This window comes from Amblyomma maculatum, chromosome 1, assembly GCF_055883805.1.
Source record: "Amblyomma maculatum isolate TAMU_Amacu chromosome 1, ASM5588380v1, whole genome shotgun sequence".
Taxonomy (NCBI): domain Eukaryota; kingdom Metazoa; phylum Arthropoda; class Arachnida; order Ixodida; family Ixodidae; genus Amblyomma; species Amblyomma maculatum.
In genome coordinates this window covers 85693090-85702293 of record NC_139344.1, presented here as the reverse complement: position 1 = coordinate 85702293, position 9204 = coordinate 85693090, and the positions used below count along the sequence as shown (strand labels likewise).

The following is a 9204-nucleotide window of genomic DNA, read 5'->3' as shown; positions in this document are numbered from 1 at the left end:
ACAACAGGATCCGAATGCAACATCACGGTAATGCGAGCTCTCGAATCGAGTGGCCTTGAACCACCGTCACTATAAGTTTTTCGGGGTACACCCCAGTATACATCCTTGCCGAGCAAGCGCTAAGTGCTGACATGGTCACACTAGACATGACAGTATATACTAATTCTTGTTACCAAATTGTGTAAAGCGGAGCTCTTATATCCTTAAAATAAAAGGCTTCTACCACGCCGACGCCTCCCTCAAAGCGCAGCCAGGCGCAGCTCTCCGCGCGCGACTGTCCCCGAACGGTGGCGTCGCAGCGGTGGCGACTGGAAGTAGGCGCCTCCCGCCGGTTTCGGGCGACGTAGCAGGCCGCACCTAGTGCGCTTCCATCGAGCGGCCGTGGTAGTTGTCTCTAGACAACCGACTGCTCTCTATTAAAGGGGTCGTGAAACGTTTTCCGGAAATTTTGCACGGCTTAGTTAAATGGAATCCTTGTCCTGCATCATATAATATACCTCGATTCGTTTCATCGCCTGCGTTGATTTAATAGCGACAAAAACAGAATTTCGGTTTCCTAGCGCGCGTCCTCCTCAACTCAACAGAGTACGTCATAGCGCTAAGCCAATGAGAAGCTCCCGTTGCCGGAGCCTGCTGAGCCAAAGTTGACCAAGCTCGGTGTATTTTAGAGGTTCTAATTGTGCCCTACTCTACGCTCACACAGGGTTTTTTAATATGGCCGACGCCTAGGTTCCTTCCTGGGTTCCAGCGTCGCTGTGCTGCTATAGTGAACTAGAATATAGTCGCTACTGTTAAAACATGGTTACATCGTGGGCTTTGAGCCTTACGCCGACTCAACTTTTCGGGTGCCAGGTCGGCGAAGATGGACCCTGCGAGCGACCGGTACAGTAACACTTGTGTCGAGAGGCCGCGGTAACCGCGGCACAACTCCGGCTTGCAGAAGCCCCGACCGTCAGCCTCCCGATCCCAGCCGTTTCAGAACTACGCATTGGTATGTATGTCCGAGTCTTGCAGCCTAGTCTACGTTTGACCGTTGCGAGAGTGCGCAATCGCTAACCGAAGCTTTCGAACAGGTGCAGCTGCGGGCGGTGCGTGCCGATGCCGACTGCTCTTGAGAGCATCTGGCGAGATCCCGGCGGCGACTACATAGTTGAAGCAGCCGTCTGGGTGTTACAGATCATCCGCATTTACTCCAAATGCTTCTTGATCATGGACTGCTAGTCGAGAACACAAGGTAACAACCTTGAGCGAAAGGCGACATAACTTGAACAAGCGGCACCTGTTTTTCATTTTCTCGAGCAAGAAATGCTGTAATGAAATCTATTGCGGAAGGCAGTGTTAATAAAATAAAGCTTCCCCTTTAACGTTACTTACCTGCGATCATCTACACTGTCTACAGCGTTGATATTGCGCCACGTTAGCGCGAACACATCGCTGGTTTTCATATTTTTCTTGTTTTCGTAGAAGCGCATGAGCATGACGTTTCACCATGCAAATTACTGGTTTGCTTAATTCCATGCACGAGTAAATGAGAAAACACGCATCATCTGATAGTGTGAACTTGCTAAATGGAAAGGGCATGCACATTGATGTGAAGTAACGAGGGGGGGGGGGGGGGGTGACGCTGTCCGGACAAATTTGCTTGTTTTATTAGCCAGTTATGACCTTCAGCAAGTGCAGCACTTCAAAACATAAATACATAAGGAATGCCACAAGAAATGCAGTAAATAAGTACAAAAGCAATCTCATTTCGGAGGACTCTGTGCTAAGTGAAATTGCATGCAGTGAAGTAGCCTGTCTCCTGCGGAAGCCGTGGGAAAATGCACTAAAAAACGACACAGAAAAGAAAAACACACAGAGCAGGACTGGCTTCTGCAGACGATCACTAACTAGCCCGACAACTCTTGTTATAGCCTGTCCCCACTTGCTGCCAGAACAATCACCATACCAGCACTCAAAGTTTTATTTGCTAGTTTTTTTTTTACCCACTTGCATTAGGTGAGTGTTGTATAGTGTGCAAATATAATTAAAAAAATTGACTTCACTGATACCATCATCAACACCTGCACACAGTAAACCTCTCCAAAATGCTTTGACACTGACATTTTACATGTGCTGAAATGTAACAACCAAAAAAAAAAAAAAAAAAGAAAGACGTTCTCCCAAAGGCCAGTACACCGAAACTTCCACAGTTTGAGTAAGTGTTGGAAATTTTACAGTTAGCAAATGAAGTTATAGAGTAGTTTTGCGGCACTTGCAGAAAGTTTGGCACGTGCCATGTTGTGGGAAAACAACGGAGAGCTGTTGACAGAAGTGCACTTGTAGTTTATGGCTCCTTCGAATAGAATGACTCCATGCACAGAGCTGCTTAATGCATAAGTCGCATACTTAACATCTTCGTGCTATGCGGATGATATCAGCGTGGACATTGACATCGGTCACAACACTAGTATAGAGGGTGTAAGACGACTACCAGGTTTTTTCAGTCAAAAGCTGCATTGCCTTCAGGCATTATTTTGCTGCAGTAGCAAATTGTGATTGCACTGGAGTTCTAATATTGGGTGGGTCTCATTCTCTCTCAATCACCTGCAGCAGAATTCAAAGTTTGCCACACTTCCAGGGAGAATAAATTGACAGTGAAAGTTACACTGTACAGCTTCTGTTAGATGGGAATTAATTGTACAGATGCATGAATAACTTTCAAATTTGTAAAAGACCTAAATCATATTTTCATTTTGCTATGCTGAAAAGTGAATATTGCTTTTTCTCTTGTCAACAGGAGGCACCACTACATCTGCTACAGCCAGCTTGCGCACTGGCTTTGGGGATGCCTCGGCAGACATCACAGTAAAGTCCTCCCTATTTGTAATGCAAGCCAAATAAGGGAAAGGTTTCCATCTGACAGTTACACTGGTTTCCAGTTTGTGCAAGGTTTGTAGAGTCATCACCTTATTCATTCTGAAACAAGCCGGAAAATATGAGAAGAGAGAATTGCAGGACAGCTGGACTAATAACTGGAATTTTACTAAAGGATAGAGGCAAAAGAAGACTTGCACAGAGATGCACATGTAAAAAAGGCCCCAAAAGACTGTTGACCGATTTCTTAGCCACACACACGTCCTTAGCCTTTGCAGTATAGTGTGCCTTTGGACTTGGATCTGTGGCTTCCCTTTTGTAACGAGTGGTTCTTGACCATAAGGAATTTGCTTTTTTTTAGATTTTGATTTTTTAGACCCTTTCTGCTTTCCACGCTTTCACTGCTTTGGGGGTTTTTCGTGCACGTGCATTTCTGTGCGAATCTTCTTTTGCCTCTTTCCTTCAGTAACATTTCAGTTGTTAGTCAAACTTTGTCTTGTGCTCCTCTCACGTGTTTCGTCTTCTGGCTGGTTTTAAGATGAATCAGTACCAACTCATCCAGTTGTTAGTCTTGTTGATATCACTAGCCTGACTGCACCCACTGCTGGGCAAATGCTTCTCCCATATCCATCCGAATAACCCGATCCTGTGCCAGGTGCATGATTCTCGCAAACTTCCTAATTTCATCTGCTTGCCCGAGTTTCTGCCGCCCCCTGCTAAACTTGCCTTCCCTTGGAATCTAAAAGACATATATAGACTCACTTAGAATGAATTTTGTGTGCTCACTCCCCACCTATACCTTTGATGGGTGGAATTTTTTTTAGCACTGACCGCAAATGCATCATAATTGTGCAGTTGTGTATATACTACCTGCTTGTATAGATGTCTCTCCCATATCTATCCAAATAACCCGATCCTCTGTCAGCTGCATCCATCTGATCCCCGCAAACTTTTTATCTGCCTGCCTGAGTTTCTGCTGCCCCCTGCTATACTTGCCTTCCCTTGGAATCTACAAGACATATATAGGCTCACTTAGAATGAATTTTGTGTACTCAATCTCTAACTATACCTTTGTCGGATGCATTTTTTTTTTATTTAGCACTGACCTCAACACATCATGATTTTGAAGCTGTATTTACACATTTGTATATTTAATAGAGAGGAAGACAGCAAAGAAGCGTGAATAAAAGATGTCTTGCTCTAGGTCAACTTCCTTCTAGCCTAAAAATTTTGTATGCACTGATGAACCTGCGGCTAACCAATAAATTATTTTGAAAGCAACATGTCTCTAACACTCATTTGGTAACATTAGATAATGCCCAAATGTATTACAAAGTGGTGGTCCTTGTGGCACTGACAAACCTAGATTTTCTAGTTGCCGCGTTCACCTTTACACGGCCTCGAAAAATAGTGGCTCATGGGGAATAGAAAAATCAAACCGTTTTCTGCAAAAGCTGCTTTGAAAGGTGGCCACTATTTTCAGCATTTTGCAGTCTCATTCAGAAGCAAGCCAGCATAATCTGCAATCTGTAGACATGCATACAATAATATGTGCCTTATACTTTGAAATGTACCAGACTTTAACCAGTCATAAAACAGCGTGCTGAAAAGGTATGTATAGTAAAGCCTCCTTCGTTGATGATGCCCGTAGTTTGCATGAAAACATCTGCACTAGAACCTGCATGACGTTGAGTTAATTGGCCTGCTGGTTGAATATGCCACCAAAATGCTGGTAATACAATGAACTTTGTCGGTGCTGGGGTCAAGTCTAGAAATATAAAGTTGGGATGATTTAATTGTGAAACCTTGCTGCTGAATTCACTGCAGGCTAGAATGTAACAGGATTAAAGGGCAGCTGTAGACGTAAGGGCAGTCCACATTGTCACGGCATCTTATGCGTCCTAGTACACATATCTGCATACCGTGCATGTTTTGCTAGTAAACAATGTATCCACAGATTTGCGAAGCTCCAAGAATGCTACACTGATGCTGTCTGAGTAGCTGCTTGTGTCGCTGAATATTGTGAAAGCCTTTTGATGGAACGAAAACTGCTTGGTGAATACTTATGCAGAGTGAGGTTGGTCAGGAGCACAGGTGATATTTACACCCTCGCAATTTAACCATACAAGCACAGACTGTATGATACTCATACAAATTGAAAAATATAAGGGAAGGAATTGAACTGAAGACTTCGCGGTTCGACAGTCCAAACTTCTACTACATGTGCTTTGGGCTGTGTGTGCTAGCCCGCCTGCAATCTGATTGCCCGAGCCAGGAAAATGGTACACACCCATATGAGCACCACTCCCAGTACTCTTTAACATGTACATAGAAGTGCAGGTGCTTGGGATAAACCTTGGCTGCCGCAATGCACCTCAAACAATGGCATGTTAGCCAGAATAGCAGGTTGGGCTTGTTGGTTTTCCATCCTGAGGTAACAGCGCAAAATGTGGATGGGAGCACAAGACGAGAAGACGATGAGACATTGTGTCGTCTTCTCGTCTTGTGCTCCCATCCACGTTTTGTGCTGTTACTTCAGAATGTCACGTGCCTGCCCAATATCTACATAATTGTCACACGAACCACTGAACAGCAGCTGAACAGCAGTTTTTCACGTACACTCCGCTGCCATTAATTACAAATGCTATCACGCTACGACTTCCCATGCCACCCCACCCAACCTCTGTGTGTAATGACTCAACCTTTGGTGCGTTTGCATGTTCTCGGGATACTGGAGAAATCCAAGATATCAATTAGTAGATTCAAGCAACTTAATCTGACATACATCTGGTGAGAATATTACAACTCTATCCATGTATACACAGATCTGTATCACCGCAAGCGTCGCCTACAATTGTGGTGATGCCGCTCAGAACATGACTCATCTTTTTTTTAAGGGCATAATTCTCCACAAACCGCTGCTGAGCTTGTGGCCCCTTGGTAAGAGGCTTTCCACATCTGTGGGAAACCACTTTAGAAGTGGTGTGAATTCACAGTTTCAAAGCCTGCATTACAAATTTTTGGAAGTTTTCAACACCACACCCTTACCAGCCTTTGGCACTACACATCACTGAGTTCCTTATATCTACTTGTCCTCAAGGCCACAAGGTAGTGCTTTAGTGGATCCATACCCACTTGCCAATTATATGCCATTATGCATGCTTTCTCCATAGACCATCTAAATGTGGTTTCACACACAAATATTTATACTTAATTGGACAGGCGGACTGCCCAGAATGTTCCACATGTGACATTACGGAGACCCTGGAGCGTGTACTAGTGGTGTGTCCCAGTATATGCGTGCAAAACAATAGCTCGAGTTACTTCTTTGAAGTGTTTTGGCAACAGGCCTCTCTCAGAGGACTTATTGGCCGGTTGGCCAGAAATGGAAAGCTCTACAGGCAGTGCAGGCTTTCTTCTGCTTCTTGCATGACACAGGACTTGACTCGTGACTGTGGTGCAAGTTACTATTCCTGTATATATTTTAATCAAGTCATGACCCTCTTTGTTCTTCTCTTTCTGTAGCAGGTCAGATATTAAACTTTTAAGCCAATCTATCCGCCTTTCCAATCAATAACTCTTGCGTGAATGCATTTCTCCTGGATGGTTGATCTGGTAGTCACACCATCGTAATGCAAGGACATGGGGCGTATGAGCCTTTGAGGTGAACAATTTTTACCCTAGAAATGTCTTTTAAATGATGTGAAGGATTCTGTATATATTTTAATCAAGTCACGACCCTCTTTGTTCTTCTCTTTCTGTAGCAGGTCAGATATTAAACTTTTAAGCCAATCTATCCGCCTTTCCAATCAATAACACTTGCGTGAATGCATTTCTCCTGGATGGTTGATCTGGTAATCACACCATCGTAATGCAAGGACATGGGGCGTATGAGCCTTTGAGCTTTTGAGGTGAACAATTTTTACCCTAGAAATGTCTTTTAAATGATGTGAAGGATTCTGAGCTCTGCTCAACATGATCCTCCTCTTTGGAGTCTTCATCAGGTTCTATGGGACTAGATGAGTGCTGTGGAAAGAACGTGATCGAAGTGGAACCAAGGGGCCTGTTCTGGGTGGTACGATATGCTGGTAGGGGCACCTGTTGTGCTGGCCTCACGGTATCGCTCAAAATAAAAAAAAAAAAAATCCAAAATGCGCATATTACTGCTATGAGGGCAATCTGGCAGGAAACAATCAAATAGAACTGGTGGCTTCTGCGAGTCGAGTAGTTCTCAAATAAGCATATCTGTAAGGCTACAAATCGCAACTACGTTTACTGCCTTTATCACGCGACCTACACTTTTTTTTGCCAATGCACTGGGCCAGCGGTTTTGCGTCGGTACGACGCATCGTTTGAGGTGAGCTTTCTTCGTTTCCGGTCCATGCCGAGGCTTCGAATGACGCCGAGGTTCATTTAGGACTTCCAGTAGAAAGTAGTACGAACACATGAACCCAATCGGTGTGCCAAAACTTGTGAAAGCGAACGTTACTTCCACTCGGAGAAGCCGTGCTGCAATCGATCGCGACGTACACGGTTGGCATAGCGAGCACTCAAACACGCACAACACGCCTAAACCCAGAACCTAACGGTGACAGGAAAAATAGGCGAAGTCTGAGCACTGTAGACGTTGTAGGAAGTATGCTTCCTCTTTTTTTTTTTTTTTTTTTTTTTTTTAGAAAGGTTACGAGAGAGGCGTCGGGAAGGTGGGGGAGCAAAGCTGCGACAACGCGTAGGGTGAAAGGGCCACCCAAGTACATTGTAGCAACCTTTTTTTTTTTTCGGTTTCCGGCTTTCCGTGTAGTGCCATAGTTCAGGTCATCCGGCCGAAATAAAGGAAGCGAAGCTCGACACGCTATTCTCAGTGATGCAGCACGGAGGCGATCGAGCAACTAATATACGAGTACGCGCCGCGGCGCCCGCTCCTGAAACACTCCACCCACCACTCGGATTGAACACACTTGTCGATTTCTTTGACCTGGAACCGTATTTAGATCGTATCTTTAATGACGCCGAGAATAATAATAATTAAAAAAATTACAGCAGCGGCCGCACAACCAAGTTGTACCGGTGGTATATGAGACTGCTCAAGACGTTGTGCTCCATCACGAATGTTCACAAAAAGAAAAAGAAAATAACAACAACAAATTAGATTGGAACCATTGTCATTTGGAGTACCCGGCGGAGCGAGGTATAGCCGTCGTTACCGAAAATCTGAACTTGAGCGTCACCTCTCGCTCTGTTCCAGAGCGCAGCGAGAAGCAGACACCACCCGTAAAGTGAGCTTTACCACCCGTCCTGCTCCGCCGCCGCCGCCGACCGCGCGTCACGTGACAGTATTGTTGAAGAAATGCGTTTGCGTGAGCGAATAATTGATATAATATATTTTTATTTGCTAACTTTAACAGCAACCTACTATTGTATGGGAAATAATGATTATATCTGCGTTTCCAAAAGGCTAAACATGACGTAGGCGAGTACTTCTAATTCCGGCCTACAGGGTCGCATGGTCGCTTCAGGAACGCAAAAATGCTTTGATTTCAGAATGGTATTATTAAATGCAGAAGCAATATTTCGACGAGATATTTTGGAATAGGCATACCTAATGTTTACTGAAGCAAGGAAAATTGCAACTGGGCTGCCACATTTTCGTTTCACGACCCCTTTAAGGACTTCGTGGGGAGGTGGGTAGATCTTCCTTAAGGCTCTTTGATGTTCAAGGATGGCTCTATAACGTCTAGTGACTGCATCCAGTTCCCCGTCGTTGTGCGTCTCCCGGTTGGCGTATGCTCGGGCATTGTCGTCGGCACGTTGGTTACCTTTGACAGTCTCATGGCCTGGTGTCCACTTTATGAAGCATCTCGAAAAGGTGATTTTTCTTGCCTTGAGTATGCGGATGGCCACAGTGGATATGCGTCCGCTGCTATACCTTCTGCATGACTCTTGCGAGTCCGTAATTATTTGTGTAGTAGCCTCCTCGCCCTGGTGGGTGATAGCGAGAGCGATTGCTGCTTTCTCAGCCTCGAGAATGTTGTTACTCTTGATCGAGGCGCCGTTCATTTCCCTAAGCTGGTGATCAACCACGCTGGCTACCGCTCTGTATTGTTCTTTGTATGTGGCCGCGTCGACGTACAATGTTTTTTTTTTTTTTTTTCTGCGGACCTTCTTTTGTGTGCCTCTGATCTTGCCTCTCTTCTGGCCTTGTGTATTTTCGGATGCATGTTTTTCGGGATCGGGTTAACCTTAATGATCTCTCTTATTTCCTTCGGCATTTTCCCCGTGCTAATTATTTCTGTGCAAGGATCTCTCATGCCCAGTATATTCAACGTATTCCTTCCTGTTTGCGTCTGC

The 9204-nt window shown here is 44.8% G+C and overlaps 1 long non-coding RNA gene across 1 annotated transcript; it reads left to right on the top strand.

Annotated features, from left to right (window-relative positions):
- The first annotated feature begins 527 nt into the window (after nucleotides 1-527).
- Nucleotides 528-4137, top strand: LOC146203013 (uncharacterized). The gene is made up of 3 exons (XR_014703810.1): nucleotides 528-991; nucleotides 1074-1234; nucleotides 2780-4137. It is a non-coding gene; the product is annotated as an uncharacterized LOC146203013 (long non-coding RNA).
- The last annotated feature ends 5067 nt before the right edge of the window (nucleotides 4138-9204 follow it).